The 12,135-nt window shown below is 47.6% G+C and overlaps 1 pseudogene; it reads right to left on the reverse strand.

The window, feature by feature from the left end:
- Positions 1-3,926: 3,926 nt before the first annotated feature.
- LOC119804466 lies at positions 3,927-6,339 on the reverse strand (annotated as a pseudogene).
- Between the last annotated feature and the right edge of the window lie 5,796 nt (positions 6,340-12,135).

Here is a 12,135-nt window from a genome sequence, read left to right on the forward strand (position 1 = left end):
CAATATAAGATAAAGAAGAATGTCACCAAGGATGGCCAGTTTAAGAAGTTACTTTTTTTTTCTTCAAGTCTTGTCCATACAGGAATAGTGGTATAGCTTAATGGTAAAGCATTGTGTACCACATGTACACAGCTCAGGACTGATCCTCAATACTGAAAAAAGAATAGTTCATTTAAGATCAGTGTTTTTCAACCTTTGGGTCATGACCCCTTTAGCGATCTTTTCACAGGGGTCACATATCTGATAGCTTACATATCAAATATTTACAAGTCATAACAGTAGCAAAATTACAGTTATGAAGTAGAAACGAAAATAATTTTATGGTTGGGGGTCAACACAACATGAGGAACTGTATTAAAGGATCACAGCAATAACAAGGTTGAGAACCACTGATTTCGATATTAAAACACATAACTATGATGGGACCTATATATAGGTCAAATTTGTTTAAAAAATTATTATTTACAGGTCAGTGAGATAGCTCAGTGAGTAAAGGTGTTTGTCTCCAAGTCTGACAATCTGAGTGCAATCCCTGCCACCCACATGGTGGAAGGAGAGAACTCAAAAGCTGTGTTTTGACCTTCATGTACAGGTCTTGCCTCACATTCTAAATAAACAAATGTAATTTTAAAACTAAAATAATGTAAAATGATGTTAGGAACATAAGTGAAATCATTTTATGTAACATGAAAACCATTTTATGTGGCTTGGAATAATATAATTATATGGAACACTAAAGTTGACTCAGTATACCCCAAGACCAAGTTCTCAGCACAAAGGAGATTTATTTGTCGCAGATGGATAGAGGGCAGGGAATAAGAGACAAAGACAGGAGAAAGAGGATGAAGGAGAGGGGAAGGAGAACAAGGGAGAGGGCAAAGGGGTATTTGTGGCAGGGCTGGGGGTTGTGTGGCACTGGAGGACGGACAACTGGACTGGATAAAGGACTATCTATGGATAGAGAAGAGACACACATGGGCATGGCACATAAATAGCGGTTTAAAAAAGTAAAGGGGGTGCCAGGTGGTGGTAGCACACACCTTTACTCCCAGCACAGGAGGCAGAGGCAGGAAGATCTCTGAGTTTGAGGCTACAGAGATAGCTCTAGGACAGCAAAGGTTATACAGAGAAACCCTGTCTTGAAAACCAAAAACCAACATAAAGGGAAAAGGAGAAACCCGGTGTTAAGATGAGGTGTTTAATTTTAGTCGGGCATGTTAATTAGGTGAGCCGAAAAGGGCTTTTGTTTGCTGGACTTTGTCGGGGTCTGGTGCCAGCCCATATTTCTGTATTTACAAATTTTACCCCCGATATTACTGTCCTGTACTTCTTTAAATTCTATTTTTTTTTTATTTCTGAGCGCTCATGCTCATACTTAGGTATCCACCTGTGGTAAAATTTTCTCGTGTGGGTTCTTCACATTCTCCTCTGTACTTCTGGTCACTTCTCCAGCATTTCTCCGGGTTCAGCAGTCAGTCCCACTTTGTAGGTGCCACTATGTTGGGGTCCAACTCCAACATAAACTATTTCTCTAGACAGGCGTGAAGGCATGGGAATAATTGAGACACAGTTCACACAGCGATATCAGAAGGGAGTCTCAGGGTTCATTCAAATCCTGAAGATCACCCGCATTTAGTCTTCAAACATCTTTCTTCTTCTTCTTCCTCTTCTTCTTCTTCTTCTTCTTCTTCTTCTTCTTCTTCTTCGTCGTCTTCTTCTGCTTCTTCTTCTTCTTCTTCTTCTTCTTCTTCTTCTTCCCTCCTCCCATTTCCCTCTCCTTCCCCCCATTCCCCCTTCTCTTCCCTCTCTGGTCCAAAGAGCAGTCAGGGTTCCCTGCCCTGTGGGAAGTCCAAGATCCTCCCCCCTCCATCCAGGTCTAGGAAGGTAAGCATCCAAACATCTTTTATCTCTCAAGGTAAACGGAGGGGGAAGTTCATTAGCATCTGTTTCCGGGGTAGCAGGACTAAAGTCGTGTCTCCAGCTCTGTCACTAGCTTGGAATTAACACCTTTTCCCAGGCAGTCTCCATAATTACAAAGAAGCAGCACAACATCAGCATAGCCTGAGCTCAGGAGACAGCCAGTCTGAAGATGCTTTTAGAACCTCAGTTGCTATTGTGGCTTGAGAGCCTTGCTGCTGATACAATGCAGAAGTATGTGGCCTGTATAATATTGTCCCACAGGAATTCAATACTTTGATAGCTGGACCTTGGAAGTTAACCACAGGAGGAGGAAGTGGCCAAATAAGTGAGTAGACCTTGGTGGCTAGATTTAGGAATATAATCTAATGGTTTTTAGCAAGGCAAAGGAATGGGAGAGAAGGGCAAGGCCTGCCAGAGCCTTGCTTGCCCACTAGAGCTAGTCAGAGTCCCTTCTGTAATACTTGCAAGACTGAATGAACCAGCCACAGGACTGCTCTGAGTTGATTCAAACCTACATGTTAGATGTGTTAATGAACCTCTGGTGTATTAATGAGCTAACCCCAAACTGGCTCCAATATGCTGATGAATCAGCCCTAAACTTTGAGCCTTGATAATGTAAAGCTAACACCTGTTGGAACAATAAAAATATTAAATTCTGAGTTGGTCTTGTATTCTGCTACATTACTGAAGGTGTTTATCAGCTATAGGAGTTTTCTGGTAGAATTTTTGGGGTGATTTATGTATGCTATCATATCATCTGTGAATAGCGAAAGTCTGACTTCTTCCTTTCCAATTTTTATCCATTTAATTTCCTTTTGTTGTCTTATTGTTCTAGCTAGAACATCAAGAACAATGTTGAATAGATATGGAGAGAGTGGACAACTTTGTCTTGTTCCTGATTTTAGTGAGTTCCTGAGTTTCTCTCCATTTAATTTGATGTTGGCTGTCAACTTTTATTATGTTTAGATTTGTTCCTTGTAGCTCTGATCTCTCCAAGAACTTTTTTAAATGCAATCCATTTATTCATTATCATCTCCCTGGTAAACAAGCCTCTCCAAAAAATGAAACAGGCACAACCTGAGCTGAAGGACCCAACAGCACCCATTTTTTCCTGCTCTTTAGCTACAAATTTCATGACTTAATCTTAGCAAAAAGAACTGAAATCAAGGTATTTGATAATTCTGGATCACTGAATCCAGGTAATTTTTCGATTTAAACCCATTTTCACGGGGACCACAATTTCTTGCTCCTTTACAATCCACTGAACACTTGAAAAGAACTACAGAAGAACAGTGTGTAGCTGAGTGTGCCCGCAGAGGACTCGGGACACGACACCAGACGTTTGACTGTAAGGCTCACGATACGCAATCTTCTCTGACCGAAAGTGACTGTCAGTGTTATGAGCAAACACTATTTGATCAGTGAACTGGACTCATGTTTTAACTTAGAAGGTTTATGGGGACACAGTCTCACTGTAAGTCAGGAAACACTGCAGACTTGAGGCCACTGGGAACTATGTGAATCTAAATTACATTATTCTGCTAGATTATGCCACTGTAAAGAATGAAGAAAAAAGCCAAGATGGTGGTGCACACCTTTAATCCCACTACTGGGGAGACAGAGGTAGGGGGATCTCTGTTAGTTCTAGGCCAGTCAGGGATACATAGTGAGACCTGGTCAAAAAAAAAAAAAAAAAAAAAGACCAGAGAAAACAAAAATGCACACCTGTTTATTGTGAACCCTAGGCAACAAATTTTAATATACATTATTTTTTTTTTGAGACAGAGTTTTCTCCGTGTAGCCCTGGCTGTCCTGGAACTAGCTCTGTAGATCAAACTGGCTTTGAACTCAAGAGATCTACCTATTTCTGCTTCCTGAGTGCAGGGATTAAAGGCATGTGCCACCACTGTGCTGCTCTCAATGTACATTCTTGAGGTGAAGGAGGCACTTCAGAATTAAATTTCCCGACAATACAATTAGCAGTCTCAATGATCTTTCCGTGTCTTCTACAGACTTAGCTCTGCTTTCACCTCCATCACACTCCCATAGGGTTTTAGCAGGGGATGCACCTCCTCTTCTAGAAACCTGTGGACCTGCTGGGGTGCTCAGTCAGTGAAAGAAGAGCTGTCCAACAGATGCTCCAACTGGGAGTGGATGGGGCTGAAGTAGGCATCTGCCCAAATGCGCTCTATGAGGTCATTGTCGCCCCCTTCCTGCTTAACCACGGCAGCTGCCTGCTGGGAGAGCACTCTGATCATCTCCTGGCAGTCCTGTCGGCTGCTCCCAGCTTTAACCATTGCCATGATAATGTTCTCTGTAGCCTTGAAAGGCATCTCTTGCCGAATGCGCTGTTCAATTACTTTGGGGTACACCACCAGTCCTTCAGAAATGTTTTGCAGGGTATTTAACACAGTATCTGCAGTGAGAAACGCTTCCGCCAAACAGAGCTGACTGTTGGCACTGTCATCCAGTGTGCACAGAAGCTGTCTGTAGTGGGTCCATGACAAGGGCCATTAGGTGACGGGCCAGGCTGAAGCAGCGCTCGGAGCGCATGGCTTTCCGCTTGTATGGCATTGCACTTGAGCCAATCTGCTGTTTCTCAAAGGGCTCCTCCATCTCCTTCAGGTTCGCCAGGAGACATATGTCAGGGCAAATCTTGTGCACTGATGCCCCTAAGCTGGCCAGCACAGATAGCACTTCAATGCCCACTTTTCGTGTATAGGTCTGTCCTGTGATGATGAAAGCTCTCTTAAACCCTGCCTTCTCTGTCACCATCTTATCCAGCTGCTCCACCTTCTGGTGGTCCCCCTCAAAGAGCCGCAGGAAGCTGGCCTGGGTGCCGGTAAGTGCCCTTTACTCCCCGGAAGCGGAGCTCATCATGGACATGCTTCAAGTTCTGGAGGTAAACGCAGAGATCTTGGATCCAAAGGCAGCAGCATTTCCCAACTGTGGTCAGCTGAGCAGGCTGAAATTGTGTGAAACCTAAAGTGGGCAGAGCAGAGTGTTCCTTAGCAAAATCAGCAAGCCTTGAGATCACTCTAGCAAGCAGTGATCAACAGCAACAGCAGGTCAAATGCATTTCTCAGAATAATGAGGTCTGTATTGTCTCCGAAGTAACAGGAGGTGGCATGGAGGTGAATGATGACGGCAGCTTTGGGACAGCAGTGGCCGAATGTGTGCACATGAGCCATCACATCGTGCCCAGGCGCTTCTCTTCCTCGGCTGCCATCTGGAAGTCAATGTTGCTCAGGTTTGACTTTATCTCCTGGATCTGCTCATCTGTGATAGGCAAACCCAGGATCTGCTCAGCCTCTGCCAGCCTCTTTGCGAAGATAGGAGCAGTTACTCTTTTTTTCCAAAATTTTTATTACATTTTAAAATTTATTTTACATACTAACCATAGTGTCCCCTTCCTCCTCTCCTCCCACTCCCTACCATCACCTCCTTTCTACCCACCCCAATCCACTCCTCAGAAAGTGTAAATCGTCCCACGGGAGTCAACAAAACGTGGCCCAACAAGTTGAGGCAGGACCACGTCTCTCTTCCTTGCATCAAGGCTGAGTGAGGGAGCCCATTTTAGGGAATAGATTCCCAAGAGCCTATTTATGTGCCCATGACAGATCCTGGTCCCACGGCTAGGGCCCCTACGTACACACCAAGCTACACAACTGTCAGCCACATGCAGAGGGTCTAGGTCAGTCCTGTCCCAGACCCCTAGCTGTTGGTCTGGTGTCTGTGGGCTCCCACAAGCTCGGATCACAGGCTCTGTGGGTTTTCCCATCATGATCTTGACCCCTCTCACACACCTTCCTCATATAATCCCCTCCTCCCTCTCTTCAGCTGCACTCCCAGATAGTAGCCCAGTGCTTGGCGGTGGATCTCTGCATCTGCTTCCATCAGTTACTGGAAGAAAGTTCTATGATGGCAATTAGGGCAGCTATCAATCTGGTTATGAGGGGAGGTCAGTTCAGGCACCCTCTCCACCATTGCTAGAAGTCTTAGCTAGGGTATTCCTTGTGGATTCCTGGAAATTTTCCTGGCACCACCTTTTTCCCCGACATTATAGTGTTATCGTTTTCATTGGAAGAAACAGTTACTCTTAGGCCATGGGGATACAGTGGTGTTTCTGCTCTCCATCCCAGAACCATGGAACAGCAAGAAAAAGTGGATGTTGCCTGTGGGCCCTCTGACTCGGAATGTAACGTGGGGAACGAGACTGGAGCCTCACTGCTCGTTGCTCCTGGCCTCAGAGGACGTGCGCGCCACCGTGGCAGAGGCCACAGTTTTACCGCCAGAACTCAGGCCAGGTGAGAAACCCTCCTTCTTGTGAGTATGATGTCTAAGTAGAGGAGGGGGTGCGGCTTGCTTTGTAAGTGGAGATACACTGGTGGGGGAATATACAGGGCAATACAGTGCCATGGCGGTACACTGGTGTTTCTGCTCTCCACCCCAGAACCATGGAGCAGCAAGACAAAGTGGATGTTGCCTGTGGTCCTTCACACCCGGAATGTAATGTGGGGAACGAGACTGGAGCCCCACTGGTCATTGGACCTGGCCTCAGAGGACGTGCAAGCTGCCGAGGCAGAGGTGCCAATTGTGGCACCAGGAACCAGACCAGGCGAGTAACCCACCTCCCTGTGAGTATGGTGTCAGACTGGGAGAGGGGCAGGCTCTCTCTGTACATGAAGACACAGCGGCACGGGGGCATACTAATGGGCATACAGGGGCCATGGGAGTACAGTGGAATTTCTGCTCTTCACCCCAGAACCGTGGATCAAAGCGACCAAGTGAATATCCACTTCTGGCCCTCCAACGTGGAATGTAACATGGGGAACGAGACTGGAGCCCCACTGGGAATCGAACCTGACCTCAGAGGACGTGCAAACCAACCTGGCAGAAGCCAAGGTTGTTCCACCAGTACCGAAGCCAGGTGAAAATTCCATCCCTCACACTCTCAAGGCTTTGAGTGTCTAGGGTATGCTGCCTCCTTTTGGGTATCCTGTGTGAGTTGGGGAGGCGGTCAGGGCCCCTTCACACAATACTTACAGGAGTCCTCCATACCCCTACTGTAGGGAGCACAGTGAGACCCTGCCTGCTCTGGGTTCTGAGAAGAGGGTGCATGGTGCACTGCTAAAGAGAAGACAGATTCGACTACCAAAGACGACTAGGGCTGTAGCCCGCAAACCCCTCTGTCCTGGCAAGAAGTCCTCTGCCAAAGGAAGAGGTCACAGTGAGTGTCGTTGGCTGGGGAGGGAGCCTGGGTTTGATTGGAGGGAAGTGCAGCATGAGTAACTAGGTAGACAGCCCTGTCTGTCTGAGGACTGCTGTGTGACCCTGAGCTAATACACCATGGACCTCAGTGCCCCAGGTAGAAGACATGGTATCAATGATAGCAGCACTAGTTTACAGGAAGCAGAGATTTGGGGTGGGCTTTTTCTTTTCTTTTTTTTTTTTTGTTTTTTGTTTTTCAAGACAGGGTTTCTCTGTAGTTTTTTTAGAGCCTGTCCTGGAACTAGCTCTTGTAGACCAGGCTGGCCTCGAACTTACAGAGATCCGCCTGCCTCTGCCTCCCGAGTGCAGGGATTAAAGGCATGCGCCACCACCGCCCGGCTTGGGGTGTGCTTTTTGAGCAGGTCCCTTGTGAGGACTCCTCAGAATGGGGTGGGTATCTGCGGGAGAGGCTTGCAGGCAGCCAGCAGGGAGGAATTGGTGGTCTTTTTACAGCTGACAATGAGAACACTGCATGCCAGCCTGAAGTCCTGCCCCTCACAAGCCCCCAGGAGGTAAGGAGAATCTGTTGCTAGAGTGGGCTGCTCCTGCCTTTCACTGTCAAGTCCCTTCTAGCTGTGTCTTAAAGTCAGGGCTTCCACCTCTACCACTTGGTCAGCACACAGCCTTGTGTGTGACCCTGGGAAAGGGCACTTCCCCTTGGGCCTCAGGCTCCTCAGTGCCCGTAGACCATGCTGAGATTGGAGGGGGCGTTCTGCAGGCTCTTCAGAGCCCTGACATTCTGGGTTCCTGCCCTCAGCCTAAAATTTGCCCAGCCCTCTTTTTCCTGGCTGGCCTGGAACCCAACCCCTGTGGACCCTGTCTCTGCAGGAGAGCTCCCAAGGGCCTCCATTCCTCTGCTGGCCCCCAGTGTTGTCACCTGCACCCTACATGACAACCACCTTGTGCCAGCAATTGAGTGTTTTGCCCTCCGTGGTGCTCCATGAGGCTTTTGGCTTTTCCAACCCGTGAGTAGAGAGGGATCATGGCGCCGGCTGTGTCTCCTGTCTGTGTGTGCCCAGCCCCGGGATTGCTGCAGTAGGAGCAGCAGGAAGGGGATGATTGTGGGAAGGAGAAGGCGGTGTGTGTGTCATACTGTGGGGGCAAGGACAGGGTCCTCTCCTGATTTGACAGCTCCAACTCCAGAGACTTGGTACTAGTGGCTTTATTTTTCAAGCATCCATTTCCTAGTGGACATTTTGTCAAAAGCATCTTACACCTCTCGCACTGAAGAAAGCACCAGCACAAGGCCTGCCACACAGTAGGCCTTCAACACATGGGCACTGTTTCTCTACATGGCTACAGATGGGTGAGACAGAAGGTCCTGGTGAAAACTAGGGTCATGGTGGCGAGGGACACAGAGGCTCAGGGGAAAGTCCAGAGGACAGCAAGTAAGCCTCCTGGAAGTGCTGTGGGCTTCGTCATCTGTGGTGGCTGGGCAAAATGCTGGCAAGAAGCAGTCCCTTTAAACAGGAGGCCACCATATCTCTGCAGGGACTTTGTAGATTAAAATACAAAAACTGGTGGCTCCCTCAATTTGTATCTGGGAGAAAATTAAAAAGGGCTTGAGACAATTAATGTCTCAGGAAAAACGTGTCAGACGGGGTGTAGAAAGGAAAACAGGCTGTGTAGGACAAAGGACATGTCCAAGCCATGGGGTCTAAGGTCTCCACAGTCCTTAGGACTCCCACCTTCTGGTACTGCAGAAACCTTGTCAGTCTCAATGGATCGGTGCTGCCCACCCATCCAAGTGTTTAATCCCCTCACCTCTTCTTTCCAGATGTACGAATCTGACCCCCCTGCCGAGTTCCTCCATGGAGTATCATCCACCAGAGACACAGCTCTCTGCAGAGAAGTTCGGGCTCCAGAATGTTGGGCAGGAGGAGCTAAGTGGATGTGTCGAGGGGACCGCCTAGCGGTTGGGAGAAGCTTGGCACTGAAAGGGCATTTGTACTTCTGAGAAGAGGTGGTGGATGCCCATCTCCTGTGCTCCTCACACCCGTTTCCTTACAGGGGCCAGTTACCTCTGACCAGGCCTCGGTTTCTGCCACCTTCGAGTGTGAGGAGATACTGGAGGCTGCCGCGGCCCTGATGACTCTGAAGAACTCTTCTTGGACCTCGCGCCAGACCCACAGCTAACCAGGTAGCTGGCTTCTTAAACAGGACCATGGGGTGGAGATGGGTGTGAGAGGGGAGGCTCTGTGGCAAGCTGGTCATAGCTGGGCACATGGGGGTAAGTTGAATTGGGGTAGCTGAATGACTTCGCACTGTGTACCACAGACTTCTGAGGTAGACTTCAGAGAGGGCACTTGAGGATTGCTCAGAGAATGCTCAGTTCCTCTAGGTTTGTGCTCAGCGGCAGACTTCAGAGAGGGCACTTGAGGATTGCTCAGAGAATGCTCAGCTCCTCTAGTTTTGTGCTCAGCAGCAAACTTCTGGTGTCTTGATGTCCAGAGAGAGAAGGAGACCAAGGCTCTTGGGAGTTTCAGGCACTTGCCCCAGGGCAGGCCACAAGTTACATGGAAGAAATAGAATAAGCCAGGATCCTGCTTGCTTATCCAGGTTCCATGTCTCCAGTCTACCGCATACCATGGTGGTCTGCAGAAGATATATGTGGAAGAAAATATAGTGTCTGGTCTCCGGGGGAATCTCAGTTCAGATGGACAGCCTGGGTTCCTCCTCAAAGTGTATTTTGCCACCAAATCTCAAATGGCCCACCCAGAGGGCAAGGACCTCATAAGCTGAGAAGCCAATTAAACCTCTAATATCTCTGGAAAGCAAGGCTGGGCACTGTCGAGCACAGAGGCAAATGTGGCCTAAGGAGTGTAGGAGGAAGCCACCCTGGACAGACCTGCTGGAATTGACAGGTCAGGATGAAGCTGGAAAAGTGTCTGGCTGATCACAGGGCTCTGGCAAGTGTGGGAGTGGAATCCTAGGCGAGGGCTTTTTGAAGCTTCCTGTCTGGAAACTTTTTTCCAACTGAAGAAAAGTTTACAGGACCCACGTATATAGCCACGAAGGAAAGACATACAAACCAGTCACAGACAATAAAGTATAAAGACATTTAATTCAATACTAATCCTTGGTGGACATGTAATTTCCCATTTATTAAAGATAAATGTGAACACCAAGGAAGTGGGCATGCTTGTTTAATTTTGTTCAAAGAGTTAAATCTTAACCCAAAATTGTGGGGCACAAAGTATTTTCCACATTTTTCAGATTAGATTGGTACTTTTAATTTATACTCCTCACTGCCGAGGATGCTGCTTCACAAAGATATGGAGTGAAAAAAATGGTAGAAGCATGTTTATGGCCTCTTCTCAAGTGTCATGAGTACCACCTTAATCCCAAGCTAAAACTCACCTGACAGTTTTTTACAAGCTTCAAGTCAGCAGCTCAAACAGCAGATTTAAGGTCAAGCATCCTAAAACATGGTGAGGAACCCCAGAAGGAAAATATTTAGAGGCTTTTGTTTGCCTCATTTAAACCACCATGTTTCCGTTAGAGCTTTTAATTGGGTCTTAAAGCAACCTTTAGAGGAAGGGAAAGAAGGACACCCCAGGCCATCCTCTGACTTCCCCATACCAGCGCTTACTAAAAAACACCAGTGTGTGTTCCCCCTGTCTCTTTCACTCTCGCTCTCTCTGTCTTACACACACATATACACACACACGCCTGTGCATGCACATCTAGGCCAGGGGGACTGGGTAATGGAAATCCAAAGAGTGTTCCTGACATCAGGAAGGTTATATTTAGAGACCACGGGCTTGACTGGAGTAGGTTGGTGGCCGGTGATGGAGGAATGAGGGAATGTGAGGCTGGAGGTGGGGAATCCAGGCAGGAATATGTCTGTCCACTTGTGTCAGTGACAAATCTTCAATTGTGGGAGACAAATTAGAAAGGGTTGCGAGTCAGGAAAGGGATTCAGGAATTTGTGATCCTTAGGTGGTCCTCATCCCATCCTTTCTCTCCTTAGGTCTTGCATGAGTTGGAGCAGTGGAGCCTCCCAGCCCATCCTTGTGACTGTGATCCAAGGCATGCGACCTCTTGCTTCCTACTGGGAATCTGGACTGCACCTTCCTCTTGAGCTTAAGGGTCCAGAGGAGGGGATGCGGGTTTGTTCAAGGACTGAGTAGTTGATAAATTACACGATTCCTGTCTGAAATGCTTAAATGTGCTTTATAAGCCTTAAGGCGTTTCATAAGCTTTCAGACTATTTTCATACTGTAGATCCTTGGCTTACATAGTATGGTTTTGTACCTCCATCCCTTGTTCCTTTGGAGGCTAGCACCTTTTAAGTTATGTCCTGTAGGTCATAATACAGCCCGTCCATTGTTGGGGTTCTGTGTGGGTTGGTATGCCAGTGTTTGCATTTGTTTTGTGATGGTGTATGTGCCTGGGCACTCCTGTACTTAATATCTGCCTTGTGGACACACGAGATGTTTCAGTTCGTGTCTAGGCCTGTGTATGTGAATAAATAGTTAACATTGGTGAGAAGCACTACTCAGGTCTTCACTGTAACTGGCTGCACCTTCCCCAAGGGTCTCTCTTCTGGGACTCTGACCCTACCACATGTTCGAAGCCTTAGCCACTCTGCATCCCTGTCAATGTCTTCTAAACATGTACCACACCAAATAGAGACTCTTACACCTTACCAAGCAGGGCTGTAGCATGCAAGTTTGCCTTGGTGCCCTCTGGATTGCTTGGGTTAAGGCTTCACCCCAACCCCTGGCATCCATAAATCCAAAGAGTCTGGAATGTTTAGGCAAACATTTCATTCCCAGGTCCCTCCCTTGGGCGTTGCCTCAGTCCCTACTCCACCTCCAAAAAAGCCCACCAAATGGTAAACCGTCCTCGGAGATGCTCAAAACCATTCCCACATGGTATTGAAGCAGCAATCCAGAGAACAAATTGTGGTTTTCTGGTCTTCCTTCCCCTCACTACCTG

This window comes from Arvicola amphibius, chromosome X (genome assembly GCF_903992535.2).
Source record: "Arvicola amphibius chromosome X, mArvAmp1.2, whole genome shotgun sequence".
NCBI lineage: Eukaryota > Metazoa > Chordata > Mammalia > Rodentia > Cricetidae > Arvicola > Arvicola amphibius.